At 49.6% G+C, this 17,335-nt stretch overlaps 1 protein-coding gene and 1 non-coding gene across 2 annotated transcripts in view; both read right to left on the bottom strand.

The window, feature by feature from the left end:
• The window catches only part of GSG1L (GSG1 like), a 268,187-nt gene that overhangs the window by 199,559 nt on the left and 51,293 nt on the right, over window positions 1-17,335 (bottom strand). The window lies entirely within an intron of this gene.
• On the bottom strand, window positions 3,654-3,756 carry LOC115831768. Its single transcript, XR_004027264.1, has one exon. It is a non-coding gene; the product is annotated as a U6 spliceosomal RNA (small nuclear RNA).

The following is a 17,335-nucleotide window of genomic DNA, read 5'->3' as shown; positions in this document are numbered from 1 at the left end:
AAAGGTGATATGAAAATAGCCAAAGTCTGGAAACACTGAGATAAAATAATTCTCTGCTTCTAGGCCCACTCCAGGCTGAGAGGTCACAGGGCCACCACATTACACATAATGGAGCACCATTCACATTGTGGTTTACAGGAATAACATTCCCTAAATTGTGCAGTGCACAGCCTGTGCAGCTGTACACAGCTGCCATGGATATTTTTAGAGTTACAAATATCCCAAACATACGAGGGAAGAGAGATAATCTTCTGGCCGGCTGCCCTGAAATTGGCAGCCAAAGTTTCTCCCTCCAAATTGTGTTATTTTCTGTTCATGATCTTCCTACAGCATCCCCAAGTTCAGGTGACCACCAGGCATCCCAAGCAGCACTGGGTCTCAACTCAACCTCGAGAAGAATGGGAGAAACAGGCCCAGGGCTCTCCTCAGGGGAGACTCATGAACATAATCCCAGCAAGGCTGCAAAAAGATGAACTGCACGTTCAAGTGTAAAGGCAGCAGGCAGACATTCTCAGACATGAACGCCCTTGGAGAATATAGTATCCATGAGCCATTCTTGAAAAAGCTAGCTGACATGGAAATACGGCTCACCAAGGAAGAATCAAAATAAGCCCAAGAATGGAGAAGTCATAATAAAACCCCACGGTGGGTAAAGAATCTATGTAAACACAAAACCAAAATGAAGCAACTGGAGATACTGTAGTCGGAACACCTCGATGCTGTAAAAATCATATAAGCACCAAAAATCAGGAAGTCAGAGGCAGGAAGAACTGTAGTCACCACGTATTTCTTAGAAGAAATCTAATACCAGAAAGATCTTGTTTAAAGATCGCAGGGACACACTTCTATCCTCCTCCCCTGCAAAACCACAAAGATAATTATCTCCCCCAAGGTTAAAAGGGCCAGGCAGAAGAGAATGGAGAGTGGAATTTAGGCCTGACATGTGAACACAAAGTGGGCCTCACTTGTCGTGAGGGACACCAGTCCCAGTGGCTCTCAAACTCCTGGCCTCAATCAATTCTCCCACCTCAGCCTCCCAAGTAGCTGGGATTACAGGTGCGCACCACCGCACCTGACCCCAGTAGGCTCTCAAACCCAGGCCATTGAAGAAGGACCTCTCAGGTCTTAGGAAGTTCCTGTACTGATTAAAACACACACACACACACACGCACACACACACACATGCACACACACACACACACAGCCAGGCACAGTGGCTCACACCTGTAATCCTAGCACTGTGGGAGGCCAAGATGGGAGGATTGCTTGAGCCCAGGAGTTTGAGAGCAGCCTCGGCAACATTGTTTTACTTATTCTGAGAAAACCAAAATCATGGTATTCCAAAGACTAGAGATTATTCAACAAAGACTGCAATCTAAAAAAAGAAAAAACAACTTTTCTTTAAGTAAAAACACACACAAGAAAATCAACTTACTCTCACCCATACCAACCCAGTCCTAAACAGCGCCCTCTTTCTCTCTCTGTCACTCACACTCATTTCTCTCTAGGTCCATTGCCTCAGCCTCTCCTCTGGCCTCCTTGCCTCCACACCATCAGCCACAGGATACTTGCAGAACCTGTATCTGAATTCTGCTCAGGAACCTCCAATTGCCTTTAGCTCTCACCAGAATTGTGCCCTCAAACACTTATAAAAAATGCGGACTCCTAAAGATGCATATTCTCTGTAACCCAACAATTCCATTTCTTAGAACTCATCTTACATGTGTGCAAAATTACACAAGGTCAAGATCATTCATTGCAACCTTATTTTAATAGCAAAGGACTGGAAATAACCTAAATTTCCATTAATTAAATAAGAAACATACATTCAACTTATGGAAGGATCATGCCCCTTAAAATGAACAAGGCTACTCTCTCTCTCTCTCAGAATATAATTTTAATTAATATTCATGAAGAATATTAATAGTACATGGAAAAGTGGGGACCTCACTGAAGTTTGAGACCCACTGCTCATCCAGAATAAGTCTACACAACTCTGCCTGGCCCTTTTGTCTAGTGTGGTCTCTTGATATTCTCCATCAGATGCTCTATTCATTTTCCATTGCTGCTGTAACGAATTAACACAAACAAAACATAATGGCTAAAACAATACAAAATCTTTACCTTATAAATCTTTTGCCTTTTTCTTTTTCGTTTTTACTTTTTAGACAGTGTCTCACTCTGTGCATTGGCTCAATCTCGGCTCACTGCAGCCTCTGCCTCCCAGGCTCAATCGATTCTCCTGCCTCAGCCTCCTGAGTAGCTGAGATTACAGGCATGTGCCACCACGCCTGGCCAATTTTTGTATTTTTTAGTACAGAAAGGGTTTCGTCATGTTGGCCAGGCTGGTCTCGAACTTCTGACTTCAGGTGATCCACCCACCTCGGCCTCCCAAAGTGCTGGGATTCCAGGCATGAGCCACCATGCCTGGCCTTATCTTACAATTCTATAGGTCAGGAGTCCACCATGGTTCTCACTAGGCTAAAATCAAGGTGTAGGCCCAGCCACATCCCCTAGAGGAGGCTCCAGGGAAGATGGCATGTCCTTGCTTCTTCCACCTTCTCCTGGATGCCCACATGCTTTGACTCGTGGCTCCCAATGTTCGAAACCAGCCATGTCAAATCTCCCTTCTTTCACAGACACACCTCTCCCTCTGCCTATAGCTGGGAAGTGTTCTCCACTTTTTTTTTTTTTTGAGACAGAGTCTCACTCTGTCACCCAGGCTGGAGTGCAGTGGTGTGATCTCGGCTCACTGCAACCTCTGCCCCCTGGGTTGAAGCAATTCTCCTGCCTCAGCCTCCCAAGTAGCTGGGATTACAGGCACCCGCCACCATGGTTCTCCACTTTTAAGGACTCATGGAATGAGGTCAGACCCATTTGGATACTCCAGGATAACCTCCCATCTCAAAATCCTTAATGTAATCACATCTGAGAAAGTCCCTTTGCACCATGTAAGCTAACACAGTCACGGGCTGGGTTACAAAGTTTGTGCTGTGGACATCTTTGCTTGTTTTCTATTGTTTATTTTATTTATTTTTATTGTTATTATTTATATTGTTTTATTTCAGTGCTTTAGGGGTACAAGTGGTTTTTGGTTACATGGATGAATTGTGTAGTGGTGAAGCCTCAGATTTCAGTGCCCCCATTACCCAAGCAGTGTTCATCGTACCCAATATGTAGTTTTTCATCCCTCACCTCCCTCCCACCCTCTCCACTCTTTTTTTTTTTTTTTTTTTTTTTGAGATAGAGTCTCACTCTGTTACCCAGGCTGGAGTGCAGTGGCACGATCTTGGCTCACTGTAACCTCCCCATCCCAGCTTCAAGCAATTCTCCTGACTCGGCCTCCCAAGTAACTGAGATTACAGGCATGCGCCACCACTCCTAGTTTTTTGTATTTTTAGTAGAGACGGGGTTTCACCATGTTGGCCTCGTTGGTCTTGAACTCCTGACCTCAGGTAATCCACCCACCTCGGCCACCATAGTGCTGGGATTTCAGGTGTGAGCCACTGAGCCTGGCCCCTCCCCACTTCTGAGTCTTTCATGTCCACCGTACCACTCTACATGCTTTGCATACCCATAACTTAGCTCCCATTTATAAGTAAGAACATAGAGTCTGGTTTTCTATTCCGGAGTTACTTCACTTAGAATAATGGAAAAATACGGAACGCTTCATGAATTTGTGTGTTATCCTTGTGCAGAGGCCATGCTAATTTTCTCTGTATCATTCCAATTTTAGTGTATCTGCTGCCAGAGCAAGCACTGATGTGGACATCTTTGGAGTTGGCGACATTATTCTACCTAGCATAGATACCCTATATCCCCAGCTACCAAAGCATTTGTCACATCTCATCAAACCACAAGACCTCACCAGGCACGGTAGCTCCCGCCTGTAATCCCAGCATTTTGGGAAGTCAAGGCAGGAGGATTGCTTGAGGCCAGGAGCTCAAGGTCAGCCTGGGCAACATAGTAAGACCCCATCTCTACAAAAATTAAAAAATTAGCTGGGCATGGTGGCATGAACCTCTAGTCCCAGCTACTCGGGAGGCTGAGGCAGGAGGATCATTTAAGCCCAGTTCAATGTTGCAGTGAGTTGTGATCGCGCCACTGCCCTCCAGCCTGAGCAACAGAGTGAAACCTTGTTTCTAAAAAATAAATCAATAAATAATTTTTTTAAAAAACCCAAGACTTCATGACTATGGACCAGTCCCTCCACCTGAAATGCTTTCTCATCTGCCCAAATGCTACTCAGACGTTCAAGGCTGAACTCAAAAGCCCCTTCCTCCGTGAAGCCCTCTCTGATTTCCTCCAGAGTTAATGACACAGCCAGCACTTTTAAAAAGTCCCCCTATACGACACGTGTCACTTGGCATTTGAATTTATGTTTACTTAAATATCTCTCAGTAGCCTGCAAGCAATTTAAGAGTGAAAACGGACATATTCAACCACACGTCCCCACCATTCATCACAGTGCCTGGAGCGTAATAGGGTTTAATATTTAATAATCAATGATTGGGCCAGGCACGGTGGCTCACACCTGTAATCCCAGCACTTTAGGAGGCCAAGGCAGGTAGATCACTTGAGGGTAGGAGTTCAAGACCAGCCTGGCCAACATGGTGAAACCCCATCTCTACTAAAAACACAAAAATTAGTTGTGTGTGGTGGTGCATGCCTGTAATGCCAGCTACTCAGGAGGCTGAGGCACGAGAATCACTCGAACCTGGGCGGCTTCAAGGGTTGCAGTGAGCTGAGATCGCACCACTGCACTCCAGCCTGGGCAACAGAGCAAGACTCTGTCTCAAAACAAAAATAACAATAATAATAATAATCACTGATGGAATGAATGACCAAATTCTTTCTATTTTACCGTGGAGTGCACTATTTAATACATAATCCAAAATATGATTTTATGCATCTGTTGTTATTCCACATGCCTGGCCCATCATGGGAACTCTATAAATATTTGCTGCATAAATAAATACTCATACCTAATATTTATCAAACATTTTCTATATGCCAGCCACTTAGCTAAGCTCTTATAAGCTCTGGCTCCCTAACTTAATTGTTCACAATACCTCTCAAGGGAGTACTACTGTATTTGTTTGGGTCGTTAATACTAGCTGCTGTTACAAACACCTCAAAATCTTAAAGGTTCTTTCTTAGCTGCTTCTCCTGAATGACTCATATCCATGCAGTGAATCAGGGATCCAGGCTCCTTCTATGGTGTAGCTGCACCACAGACGAGGGAGAGAAAGCAGAGGGAGGACACACAGTATATTTGTCCACCTCAGCCCATTGGCCAGACTAGTCACATGGCCATTCCAAGTGCAAAGGATGCTGGGAAATGCAGAGGAACTCAAGGCTACTGATAAACATAGAATCACAGCTGCAATCATCATCTTCCTCATCATACAGTGGAAGAAACAGAGGTTCAGAGGATTGGAGACACTGCCCAAGTCATTTTAGCTACTGTGTGTAAGAGACGAGTTCAACCTCAGATCTGTCTGCCTGCATAGACCCAGCCCTTAACCATTACTTGCTCACATCTGACATTCTGTGCACTCAAAAGTTAGGCCACAGCGGGGCGCAGTGGCTCATGCCTATAATCCCAGCACTTTGGGAGGCCAAGGTGGGAGGATCGCTTGAGCCCCGGATTCTGAGACCAGCCTGAGCAACATAGTGAGACCTCGTCTCTACCAAATAATTCTAAAAATAATAAAAGTAAAAATAAAAAGTTAGGCCACCTCAGAGAGTGAAGCCGAGGACCTTGCTGCATGGCGAGAAGGACTCCACCCTGGAATGGGACATTTCCTCTGGACAATCCCCCAGCAGATAATCCACGAGGAGCTCATCAGGAGTTGGCTGGGTCTTGCATTTTACTATCTATTGCTTAGTCCTGCCAGAATCCGTTTATTCATAAGCGTCTAAACGATGACATGAGGCAGATGTTACGTGCTGATTTTCCCCCCCGGACTGGTGCAAGAGGGGAAATGAAATCTATTTTTTTAAGCGAGCACCAGATGAAGCTTGAACAAAACCAATACCTCTTGCCGGACAACCAGCTCTCTAAGCTTCCCACAGACGTTCTCAGAGTGTCATTTCTGGGGTTATTTGGCAGTTGTTTACAGCCTAGAAAGAAATACTGCTCCTTCCTGGATACATCTCACCTCTCCTCCTCCTACAACCTTCCCCCAACAGTGTTAGCCCTTTGCCCTTGTAGTTTAAAATTGTAATAAAAAATTTCCCCTTGACCCCCCGTTGCTTTGCCAGGAACCAATCCAGAGTCAACACCCTCCTTCCAAACCCCACCATTCTTCTTGCTTGTTCCTCGTCTTCCAGCGTCAGCATCTCCACGCTGAGACAATTGCAATTACAAGTCAATTCTCAATTATTCAGGGCTGATTATTCAGGGAGTGGATTGCTCAGGCTTTCTGCTTCCCTCTCCCTCTGTGGGCTTTGTTCTACTCATTAGCAGCTCCACCAGCAGACAAGAAAGGAAAAGAAAAGTTTGCTGAACTCCCATCCCTCAAAACCAGTGGCTGGTTAGCCATTTCTGTTTGGCCAGGGAGGCGACTGGAATCCTGGACTTTATCTGTCCATGCTGCCTCTTCCCCAATTCACACAGACAGTGCAGAATTGCCATCGTTTTTCCAGGAAGGGGAGGAGAGGTACAGCCAACGCCAGCCTGGGTCTTTCAACCCCAGGGCTGCTCCCACCCGCCTGTGACGTCTGTGTGCTTGACAACAGCGTGTGCCCACGTGGAAGTGTGTGCGTGAGTGTGCACGAGACACCCGGTGTTGTCAGCTACAGCGTACAGCTTGATGGCAGGGGCTGTCTCTTTACAGCATGAAATATGTCAAGGGACCATTGTATGATGGCATATCTAATAAATACAATGAATTTTCAAAAACAAATCAGAGAAAGGCAGACGAAAGGCAATTCACCCACACGTGAAATCGTCTCCTCCACCAGCTTACCCAAAACAGGGCTTGTTTTTAGACCAGAGGCCCTCTCCCAGGTCAAAGCCTCCGATCTCGGGGGATGTGAATCATAGTCCCTTACTGAAGGGCTGTAGGATAAACAGGACTCCTCCTGGAAAGATCATTTTGTGGCCCTCTAGAGAAAGAACAGACACTGGCCCAGTAGATAGAGTATGTATCAGCCCAGAAGGGGGCCCAAGGTTGGCCCAGGCAGAACTGAGTCACCTCTGCTACGATCACCACTTCCTGCAGCCTGGCAGCCTGGTCTCCACCCGCTGCTTGGCAACCTTCAGAACTATCATCTACAAGGGCAGAGCAGCCTATGTATAGGCAAGAGTGGGGTTCCTGTGTGGGGAGAACGAGATGGGTCTTTTAACTCTGTTCCAGCAAACCCGGCCAAACTCCTGGCAGTCTAACTCTGGGCCATCTTGCCTCATTTTTGCATTCAATCAACAAATACTCATTAAGCACCTACTACGTGCCAGGCTGTGTTGGAAGCACTGAGGATTCAATGGTGCGCGAGACGTGATGTTTTCATTCCAGCAGGAGAAACAGATGTAAACAAGTCAACAAATAAATAAACAACAGATGGTGATATGTGCCCTGAATAAAATAAAACAGGATGCTGTGATGGAATAACAGGGTGAGCGAGGCTTCTCTGATGGGCTGATCAGGGCCTTTTCTCCAAGAGAGAACATTCCAGCTCAAACCTGATGAGACAAGCTGGCCATGTAAAGATCCAGGGGGTGGCCAGACACTGTGGCTCACGCCTATAATCCCAGCACTGTGGGAGACCAACATGAGAGGATCGTTTGAGCCCAGGAGTTCAAGACTAGCCTGGGCAACATGGCAAGATCCCATCTCTACAAAAATTTTAAAAATTAGCCAAGCATGGTGACATATGCCTGTAGTCCCAGCTACTCAGGAGGCTAAGGGAGGGGGATGGCTTGAGCCCAGGAGGTGGGGGCTGGAGTGAGCTGTATTCACAGTGTACCAATGCACTCTAGCCTGTGACAGAGCAAGATCATGTCTCAAAACAAATTAAAAAGAAAAAAAGAGGCCAGGTGCGGTGGCTCATGCCTGTAATCCCAGCACTTTGGGAGGCCAAGGCGGGAGGACCAGAAGATCAGGAGATCAAGACCATCCAGGCTAACCCAGAGAAACCCCGTCTCTACTAAAAATACAAAAAAAAAAAAAATTAGCCAGGAGTGGTGGTGGGCGCCTGTAGTCCCAGCTACTCGGGAGGCTGAGGCAGGAGAGTGGCGTGAACCCGGAGGCGGAGCTTGCAGTGAGCCGAGATCGCGCCACTGCACTCCAGCCTGGGTGACAGAGCGAGACTCCGTCTCAGAAGAAAAAGAAAGAAAGAAAGAAAAACAAAAAAAGATCCACGGGGAGAGCATCCCAGGCAAAAGGCACAGCAAATCCAAAGGCCCTGGGGCAGGAATGAACTTGGAGTGCTGGAGAAACAGCAAAGAGGTTGTTGTGAGCGAGTCCTGGGGCAATGGGAGAGGCAAGGGCGGGATTGCTCAGCCTCGTTCTGGAGCAGCCTTAAGGAGAAATGCTGCAGCTTTGGGAAGCCACTGAGGGCATCAAGCAGACGAGCACTGTGATCTGATCTGCATTCTTAAAAGCGCTATCTGGAGGCTGGGTGGCTGCAAAAGACAGAACCCACTCACAGGAGCTTGAGAATGGATGCTTGTTAACACAGAAGGATACACGGGCATCTCGCTGAACCCAGCAGCAGGGACTGCAGGAGACGGGAGCCATGGGAGCTGGGCAACCTCTCTCTGGCTGTCTCAGCCCCTCTCTGCTCTTCTAAACACATGCCTGCCTCCCTCAAGCACTCCATCCCTTGTCCCTGTGACCAGCCCTGCAGAGGCCAACCCACCTCCCAGAGTCCTCCAAACTCCCAGGACAGAGGAGCCAATTGGCCCAGCTCAGGTCACATGTCCAGCTCTAGTGGCCAATCAGCATGGCCGGGTAGATCATGGCCTTGCAGGAAAACATGGCTGCCAGTATGGCCATGACTGATGTTGGGGAAGCTCCCAGAGGAAAAGGACTGGGCTGGACAAGTCTCTCCAAAGTGTCCGTTCCCCAGCGTTTCCCAGAATTCCCTCTGGCAGCCTTCCCTGATTTCCTCCATCCTGTCTCCATCTCAATCCCCACCCCCAACCCAACCAGGGGCCAGGGCTGGCCAGACCACAGGGTTCCTCGGACCTTAGGGAGCGGGGAGTTTCCCGCTCAGGGCAACAGGGACCCCAGAAGCAGGGGCAACAAAGGGAAAAGGTTGAAGCCAGAAAGATGGAGGCTGGGATCTGGAGGGGAGGAAGACTGCTCTGAAAAGCTTGAAGCCAGGAACTAGGAGCAGAAAAAGAAGAGTCAGTGTGGCAGGACGACACCGGCGGCACAGCTGCTGGTGCCCACTGTGAGTGTCACACACCAGCCAGGCCTGGTGGGGCTGCTGGGCTGATGGCCACTCCGCCCGAGGCCGCTGTGTGCACAGCAGGGTGGAGGGGACAGGAGAGAGCCCACAGGGTGGTGAGTGGGGGCTGAGCTTGGCTCCTCCTGCAGCTCAGAGGCCTCCGCTCTCAGAGAGGGTAGCTCTCTGCCCACTCTCCTCAGTGCCGGCTGCTCGCTTGCCGCCAAGGCCCCAAGAACAGCCAGTGTGGGCATCCAGGGATGCTGGCATCTGGGCCTTGGTCTGTCCACAGTTTAATTGCAAAGGGGTGTCCTGGGAGGAACAGTGGCTGGAGGGGGATGAGGGAGCTGAGAGGGAGGAGGTGAGGGAGTTCCTATCTCAGTAGGAGCTGAGGGCCAGAAGGAGGGAAGGACGGAAATCCAGAGAGCCAGAAGCAGTGGGAGAGAGAAGGGGAGAGTGAGTGAGGAAAAAAAAAAAAAAAAAAAGGAGGCCAGGCAGGGTGGCTTACATTTATAATCCTAGGGCTTTGGGAGGCCAAGGCAGGAGGATTGCTTGAGGTCATGAGTTTGAGACTAGCCAGGGCAACATAATGAGACTCCATCTCTACAAAAACCACAGAAATTTACCAAGCATGGTGGTGCGTGCCTGTAATCCCAACTACTCAGGAGGCTGAGGCAGGAAGATTGCTTAAACCCAGCAAGTGGAAGCTGCAGTGAATTATGATTGCGCCCCTGCACTCCAACCTGGGCAACAGAGCAAGACCGTGTCTCAAAATAAATAAATACATAAAAGATAGAGAAAAAAAAAATCAGAACAGAGTAAATCAGAGACAAAGAGACCAAAATGGAGAGACATGGAGACAGACGTGACAACAAAAACAGCCAGAGGGCCAAAGACTGAGGACTGCCTGGGCTCGAACCCAGCTGCCACAACTAATAACAAGTTACACTTATTAGTCCGCTAGGACTGCCATAAAAAGCACCACAAATAGGTGGCCTGAACACCAGACAGTTCCTGTCTCACAGCTCTGGAGGCTGGAGGGCCAAAATTAAGAGGTTGGTAGGGCTGATTCCTTCTGAGGGCTGTGGGGGAAGGATCTGTTCCCGGCCTCTCTCCTTTTTTTTTTGAGACGGAGTTTTGCTCTTGTTGCCCAGGCTGGAGTGCATGGCGCGATCTCAGCTCACCGCAACCTCCACCTCCTGGGTTCAAGCGATTCCCCTGCCTCAGCCTCCCAAGTAGCTGTGATTACAGGCATGCACCACCATGCCTGGCTAATTTTGTATTTTTAGTAGAGACAGGGGTTTCACCATGTTGGTCAGCCTGGTCTCAAACTCCTGACCTCAAGTGATCTGCCCTCCTTGGCCTCCCAAAGTGCTGGGATTACAGCCCGGCCTGTCTCCCTGACTTGTAGATGCCACCTTCCCATCCACATGGCATTCTCCCTGTAAGGGTTTGTATTTCTGCATTTCCCCATTTCAGGAGGACATCCGCCATATTGGATTAGGGCTCACCCAAAGGACTTCATTTTAATTTGATTACATCTATAGAAACGTTCGCTCCAAATAAGGTCACATTCTGAGGTACTGGGGGTTAGGAGTTCAACGTATCAATGGTGGGGGGAGGGGCATAATTCAACCTGTCACATTCCTTAACCTCTCTGTGCCTCAGTTTCCTCTGTGCCTCGGTTTCCTATTCCTAAAATAGGCATAATAACCTTCCTCAGAGGTGATTCTGAGGAGCCAGGCATAGAGCCCAGCAGGTAATAAAGTCTTAATAAGTGTTAATTACATTGTCATTGTTTTATTATTATTTGGTGCATTTCGGCAGAATAGCAGCCCCCTAAAACGTCCATGCTTTAATCTTTGGAAGCTGTAAATATGTTACTTTACAAAACAGAAGGGACTTTGCGGATGTAATTGAGGTTGTAGCCCCTGAAATGGGGAGATGATCCGTTATCCAAGTGGACCCAATGTCATCATGAGCCCATAATAGCAGAGAACCTTCCCCAGCTGCAGGAAGAGAGGGAGAAGCCAGGTGAGAAAAATTCAGCCTGCTGTTGCTGGCTCTGAAGATGGAGAAGACGGGGTGGGGGGTCCCAAGCCAAGGAACAGGGTGACCTCTAGAAGCCAAGAACAGCCCTTCGTTTATAGCCAGCAAGAAAGCAGGAACCTCTGTCCTACCATCTGGAGGAACTGAATTCTGCCAACAATCAGAATAAGCAAAAAATGCATTCACCCCAGAGCCTCCGGAACAAGGCACAGCCTGCCAACACCTTGATTATATTTTATTTATTTATTTATTTATTTATTTATTTATTTAAGACAGAGTCTCGCTCTGTCACCCAGGCTAGAGTGCAGAGGCGGGATCTCAGCTCACTGCAACCTCTGCCTCCTGAGTTCAAGAGATTCTTGTGCCTCAGCCTCCCAAGTGACTGTGACTACAGGCATGCACCATGCCTGGCTAATTTTTGTATTTTTAGTAGAGATGGGGTTTCACCACGTTGGCCAGGCTGGTCTCGAACTCCTTGCCTCAAGTGATCCGCCCACCTCAGCCTCCCAAAGTGCTGGGATTACAGGCGGGAGCCACCGCGCCTGCCCCATGTCACCTTGATTTTAGGTGGGTGAGACTGTCCTGGATTCCGGCCTGCAGAACTGTAAGATAATACATGTATGCTGTTTTAAGCCACTAAATTTGTGGAGTCATTTATTACAGCACCCACAGAAAACTAATACATTCTGAAAATGCCAGGCAAATGGGAGTGGGTGATCTGGTCGACCAAGCCCTCCAGTGGGAGACCAGGTGGACACCAGTGCACCCTAGGGGCAGTGAGCCACCCTAGCAACCATGGAGAGGCTGGCCCACCTGGAGGACCCCTCGGGAACAGGAGCGGGACCCACACACTGGCCTTTGCAGCTGGCACAGCATCTAAAAGCAGACAAAAAAAGCCAGGGGGTATCTACGCCTGGTCAGAGAGACACTGAGAGCCCCCAGGGAGATAAGGGAGCCCCAGGCCCCACTCATAGGCCCCTCCACCACTCCAGAGGGGACCCTGACTGTCAGAGACAGTAATGCCCCCACCACGAGGTCCACGTCCTAATCCTCGGAATCTGTGATATCTTACTTTACATGGCAAAAGGGACTCTGCTGGGTGATGGAGATAAGGATCCAGAGCTGGGGAGATTAGCCGGGATTATCCAGGTGGGTCCAAAGTAATCACCAGGGTCCATATAAGAGAGAAGCCGGAGAATCAAAAAAAGACGATATGATACAAAACCAAAGGTTAAAGTGACGGGCTTTGAAGATGCAGGAGATACAAGACAAGGAGTATAACCGGCATCTAGAAACTGGAAAAGGCAAGGAAACCTCCCTGAAGCCGCCAGGAGTGCAGCCCTGTGGATGCCTTGATTTTAGACTCCTGTCCTCCAGAACTGTGGGAGAATAAATGTGCATGTGTGTGTGGTTGGTTGGTTGGTTGGTTGGTTGGTTTTGAGACAGGGTCTTGCTCTGTCACCCAGGCTGGAGTGCAGCGGTGCCATCACAGGTCACTGCCACCTCAAGTCCCCGGGCTCAGGTGATCCTCCCACCTCAGCCTCCTGAGTATCTGGGACCACAGGTGTGCACCACCACACCCAGCTAATTTTTAAAAATTATCTGTAGAGATGGGGGTCCTCCTATGTTGGTCTCAAACTCCTGAGCTCAAGTGATCCACCCGCCTCAGCCTCCCGAAGTGCTGGGATGACAGGCTTAAGCCACCACGCCCAGCCTAAATTTGTGTTGTTTTAAGCCACTGAGTTTGTGGTAATCTGAGGACCCTGGTGTATGACAGATGCACTTAACAGTAATAACAACTTAAGCATACCCTGTATGGCAGACACACCTGACTTAAGAAATGAGGATTGCCGGAGCAAGGGTGTTAAGTGAAAGTACTATAGAAACTGCATGCATTTTACAAGCCGTTGTTTGTCTGTCCAGCCCATCGCCACTGGAGGACCGTGTAGGTAAGTTCCCCCAAATAAACTGTATGGTTTTTGTTTGCTTTTGTTTTTCTTTTTTAGAGATTGAGTCTCTTGTCACCCAGGCTGGAGTGCAGTGGTGTGATCTCGGCTCACTGCAACCTCCGCCTTCCGGGTTCAAGCGATCCTCCTGCCTCAGCCTCCCAAGTAGCTGGGACTACAGGTGTGCCCCACCACACCCGGCTAATTTTTGTATTTTTGGTAGAGACAGGGTTTCACCATGTTGGCCAGGGTGGTCTCGAATTCCTGACCTCAGGTGATCCACCCGCCTTGGCCTCCCAAAGTGTTGGGATTACAGGCATGAGCCACCATGCCTGGCAAAACTCTGTTTAGTTTCCTGACTCCAGGTCTCTTCCTTGGCCTCTTGAACCTGGTGCCATCCCTCCTGAAGTTAAGAGGGGTCCAGCACGACACCTGGCCAAGGCTGCCTCCATCATCAGCCACTGCTCCCTCTTGTCTAGACCATTGCAGCAGCCTCCTCATGGCCTCCCTGCCTCCCCTCTCACTCCCTTCCATCTGTTCCAACCCAGCCACAAGGGAGGTCTTCTAGAAAAGTACATCCCTTCCTGCCCACCAAGGACTTCTCATCACACTTAGAATGAAACCCCAGTCCTCATGGTGGTAAGCAGGGCCCTAGCCCAATGGCTCTTGGCCCTTGCCGCACATTTGAGTCACCCGAGGGGCTTTTAGAAAGAAGCAATGTCCAGAAAGTGGGGTGCAGTTGTCAGTACTTTTTTGTTTGTTTGTTTTGAGACAGAGTCTCGATTTGTCACCCAGGCTGGAGTACAGTGGCAGGATTTCGGCCCACTGCAACCTCTGCCTCCCAGGTTAAAGCAATTCTCCTGCCTCAGCCTTCAGAGTAGCTGGGATTACAGTCACCCGCCACCACGCCTGGCTAATTTTTGTATTTTTAGTAGAGATAGGGTTTCATCATGTTGGCCAGTCTGGTCTTGAACTCCTGACCTCAAGTGATCCGCCCGCCTTGGCCTCCTAAAGTGCTGGGATTACAGGAGCAAGCCACGGTGCTTGGCCACGTCAGTACTGTTTTAACTGCCCAGTTCTGAGTGCAGGTGCCCCATATGAGATGCCTGTTCTCCTCCCTGCTCTTTCCTCGACCTTCTCCCTCAATCATTGTGCTCCAGACCCTGTGGCTTCCTCGCAGCTCCCTGCACACACCAAACACTGTCCAGGCTCAGACATTGCACCTGCTTGCTCTGTCACCCCAGATACCTTTGGAGCTTGCGCTCTCAAAGTGGCCTTCCTGACCCCCCAATATAAAATAGCACCCCTGCCCCCCTGCATGCCCTTACCCCAGACCCTGATGCATTTGTCTCCGTGACACTCAGCCTGCCTGTGGGAACACATGCATTTGTGTGTGTGCTCACCTGATTCCTCACTGGACCATCAGTTCCACGAGGGCAGGGTCCCTGTATCACTCACCACTGATTACCGAGTATCTGGTTCCTAGCACAGGGTGCGGGCTCATTACCTATTTGGTGAATGAGTAAATGCGTGCTTTGTCATTACCCCCAGTCTCTGGCCCTACCAGGCAAGGCTCACCATGGAAGCAAACTCAGGACCAAACTCCAGCAAGTGAGGCAGGGATGCAGTGGAAACGGCACTGGCCTTGGGTCGGCAAGCCTAGAATGGGGTCCCACAGTGGGTGACCCTGAGGGAGTCAGTGCCTCTCTCTGAGTCTCAGTTTCCTCATCTGTAAAATGGGGATTATGACTTAACTGCTTCAGCCCACTTCACAGCTGTTAGCCACATAACAAGTGAAGAAACTATCTTATCTTAGCTGCTGGCACCAGAATTCCTCTTGAGGACAGAAATGACTTTGTGGAGAAAAATGTTTTGACAAAAGCTTCAGTGCAGAAGGCAAGTGCCCCAATGTCCTCATGCACACACACACACCCGCAAAACACGCACACACATGCTTGCAAGGTTGTATATCGGCTGCCAACAGGAAAGGCTTCAGGGGAGACGGAAGCGGCTTTGCACGCATGAGGAAGAGACACTGGGAACTCCTTGGGAAATCAGGTGGAAGAGGGGCCAGGCGGATGCCAGATGCACCATGTCACCTGCACTGTGCAATGGAACCTCCCACGGATCTTCAGTAAAGTCAGCAAAATCCTCAGACGCTCTTTGAGAGGGATTTGTCTCTATGGAAACCCAGGAAGGGGCAGCATCTTATCTTGACACTAACCCCATTCAGGAGGGAGTCAACCACCAGAAACCCAGACCCCAGATGCAGAGACAGGTTAGGGTTAGCAGAAGGCTTGGACCCTAGAGACAGCATGCACTGCGGGGGGATTTTGCTAAAAGGTACCTAGTCCCCAAGGGGACACAGAGGGTCCCTCTGATTGCTGCAGGTCAGAAAGAAAATATTGGATTGGACTAATACGGGAGAGCTATTTGCAGACCAAAAAGTGCTGTTCAATCTGGAGGTGCCACCATGCCAAGGCCATTTCCAGTCTGCAGGGACCTTCAATCTCCATGAGACCTGCACCCACTGGAAGCAAACTTCTTTGCTCCCCAGCTCCAGTAAACTCATTCACATCTGCCCCTAACAGGAGAAGCCATCCATCCCTCCTCCTGCCTGATGGAGTCTCCGTGATGGAGGCCAGGGGTCAGGAATAACGGATAAAGATGGCACCAAACATCCCTCCACCGAAAATCATTCCTTGGCAACTGGTGCCCAGCAGGAGTGGGGAGCGTGTCATCTAGAACTCCCACAGGACGGTGATTGCAAAATTCAAATGCAGCCGCCCGCAACTGCCTCTGACAGGAAGTTTGATCAGCGTCCCTGGTCACATGATGTCTCCCCTGTGCCAGCCTCAGCCTTTTCTAGGGTGGTCAAGCAGGGCTGGGAGCCCGAGGGTAGAGCTGAGGAGGGGCTCTGACGGGTCATCGGGGCTCTGCCGGGCAGGCTGCACTCCTCGGATGCCCATAAGAGCTCCCAGGGGAATGAAAGGCAGCCCTGTACACATGCCCAGATGGCTGTTTAGAAAAGAATCTCACTCTGATTTCCAACAAGGTTTCCCCTGGAGAGTCTACGAGTTTTAGAGGCAGAGGCAGTTGTTGGAACTGTGTTCACCAGGATGAAAGAAGAAAGCAAGGGATGTTCTCAGCAAGGAACCTGGGCCTGGCCTGGTCCTTGCCAGTCCTGCCTCATGACAGCCGCCCCTGCCCGAGCGGGCCTCCCAGCCCAGCCACCTGCAGGACATCCTCCGCCCTGGGTTGGGGGCTGTGAGCTCACATGCTCTGGGGACTACAGGGTCATGAAACTGAGCAAAGGGGCTGGTGTAAGAGGACTGAGCAATGGACACACTGCCTCTGCGGTCAGGGACAAAAGGGAGCGTGAGGACCGTGATGAACTGGAGCACATGGGCCCATCCGAAAGAGGCAGACATGGTCCAGATGGAGTCAGTCGTGGCCATGTGTGGCCCAATCCTGCTAGATCCTTCCTGTCGTCCAAGAGAAGTCAGAACCCTGGGTTTTGGGTGGAATCACCTGATGTTTCAAGTTTGAAGTGAGAGAGACTGCTCTTTGGCCCCCAATGCCCATCTGCCTCCTCCTTCTGTGCCTTCACGGCCATCAAGGACCATGTGGACCAGGGGCAGTGCCTCGGGATGGCAGAGCAACTGTCTAGAGGGATTCTGGGCCCCTGAAGTGAAGCTGAGATGCCTGATTCGTTCAGACTTTTATGTGACAGAGGACAGAAAGCTTCTATTTCGCTTAAGCCACTGTAATTTTGGGTATTTGGCTCAGCAGTTGGACTTAACTCCTAACTAATGCAGTTGGCCACAGATTCCATTTTCAGATTCCCAGTGAGCCCAGCCAACTCTGCCAGCCAGCAACTGTCAGCTTGCAACCCTGACCTAGGGTGACATTCTAAACAGAACCCACTGGATCATGTCACTCCC

Source organism: Nomascus leucogenys, chromosome 2 (genome assembly GCF_006542625.1).
Source record: "Nomascus leucogenys isolate Asia chromosome 2, Asia_NLE_v1, whole genome shotgun sequence".
Taxonomy (NCBI): domain Eukaryota; kingdom Metazoa; phylum Chordata; class Mammalia; order Primates; family Hylobatidae; genus Nomascus; species Nomascus leucogenys.
This window is presented reverse-complemented; position numbering and strand designations above follow the sequence as displayed.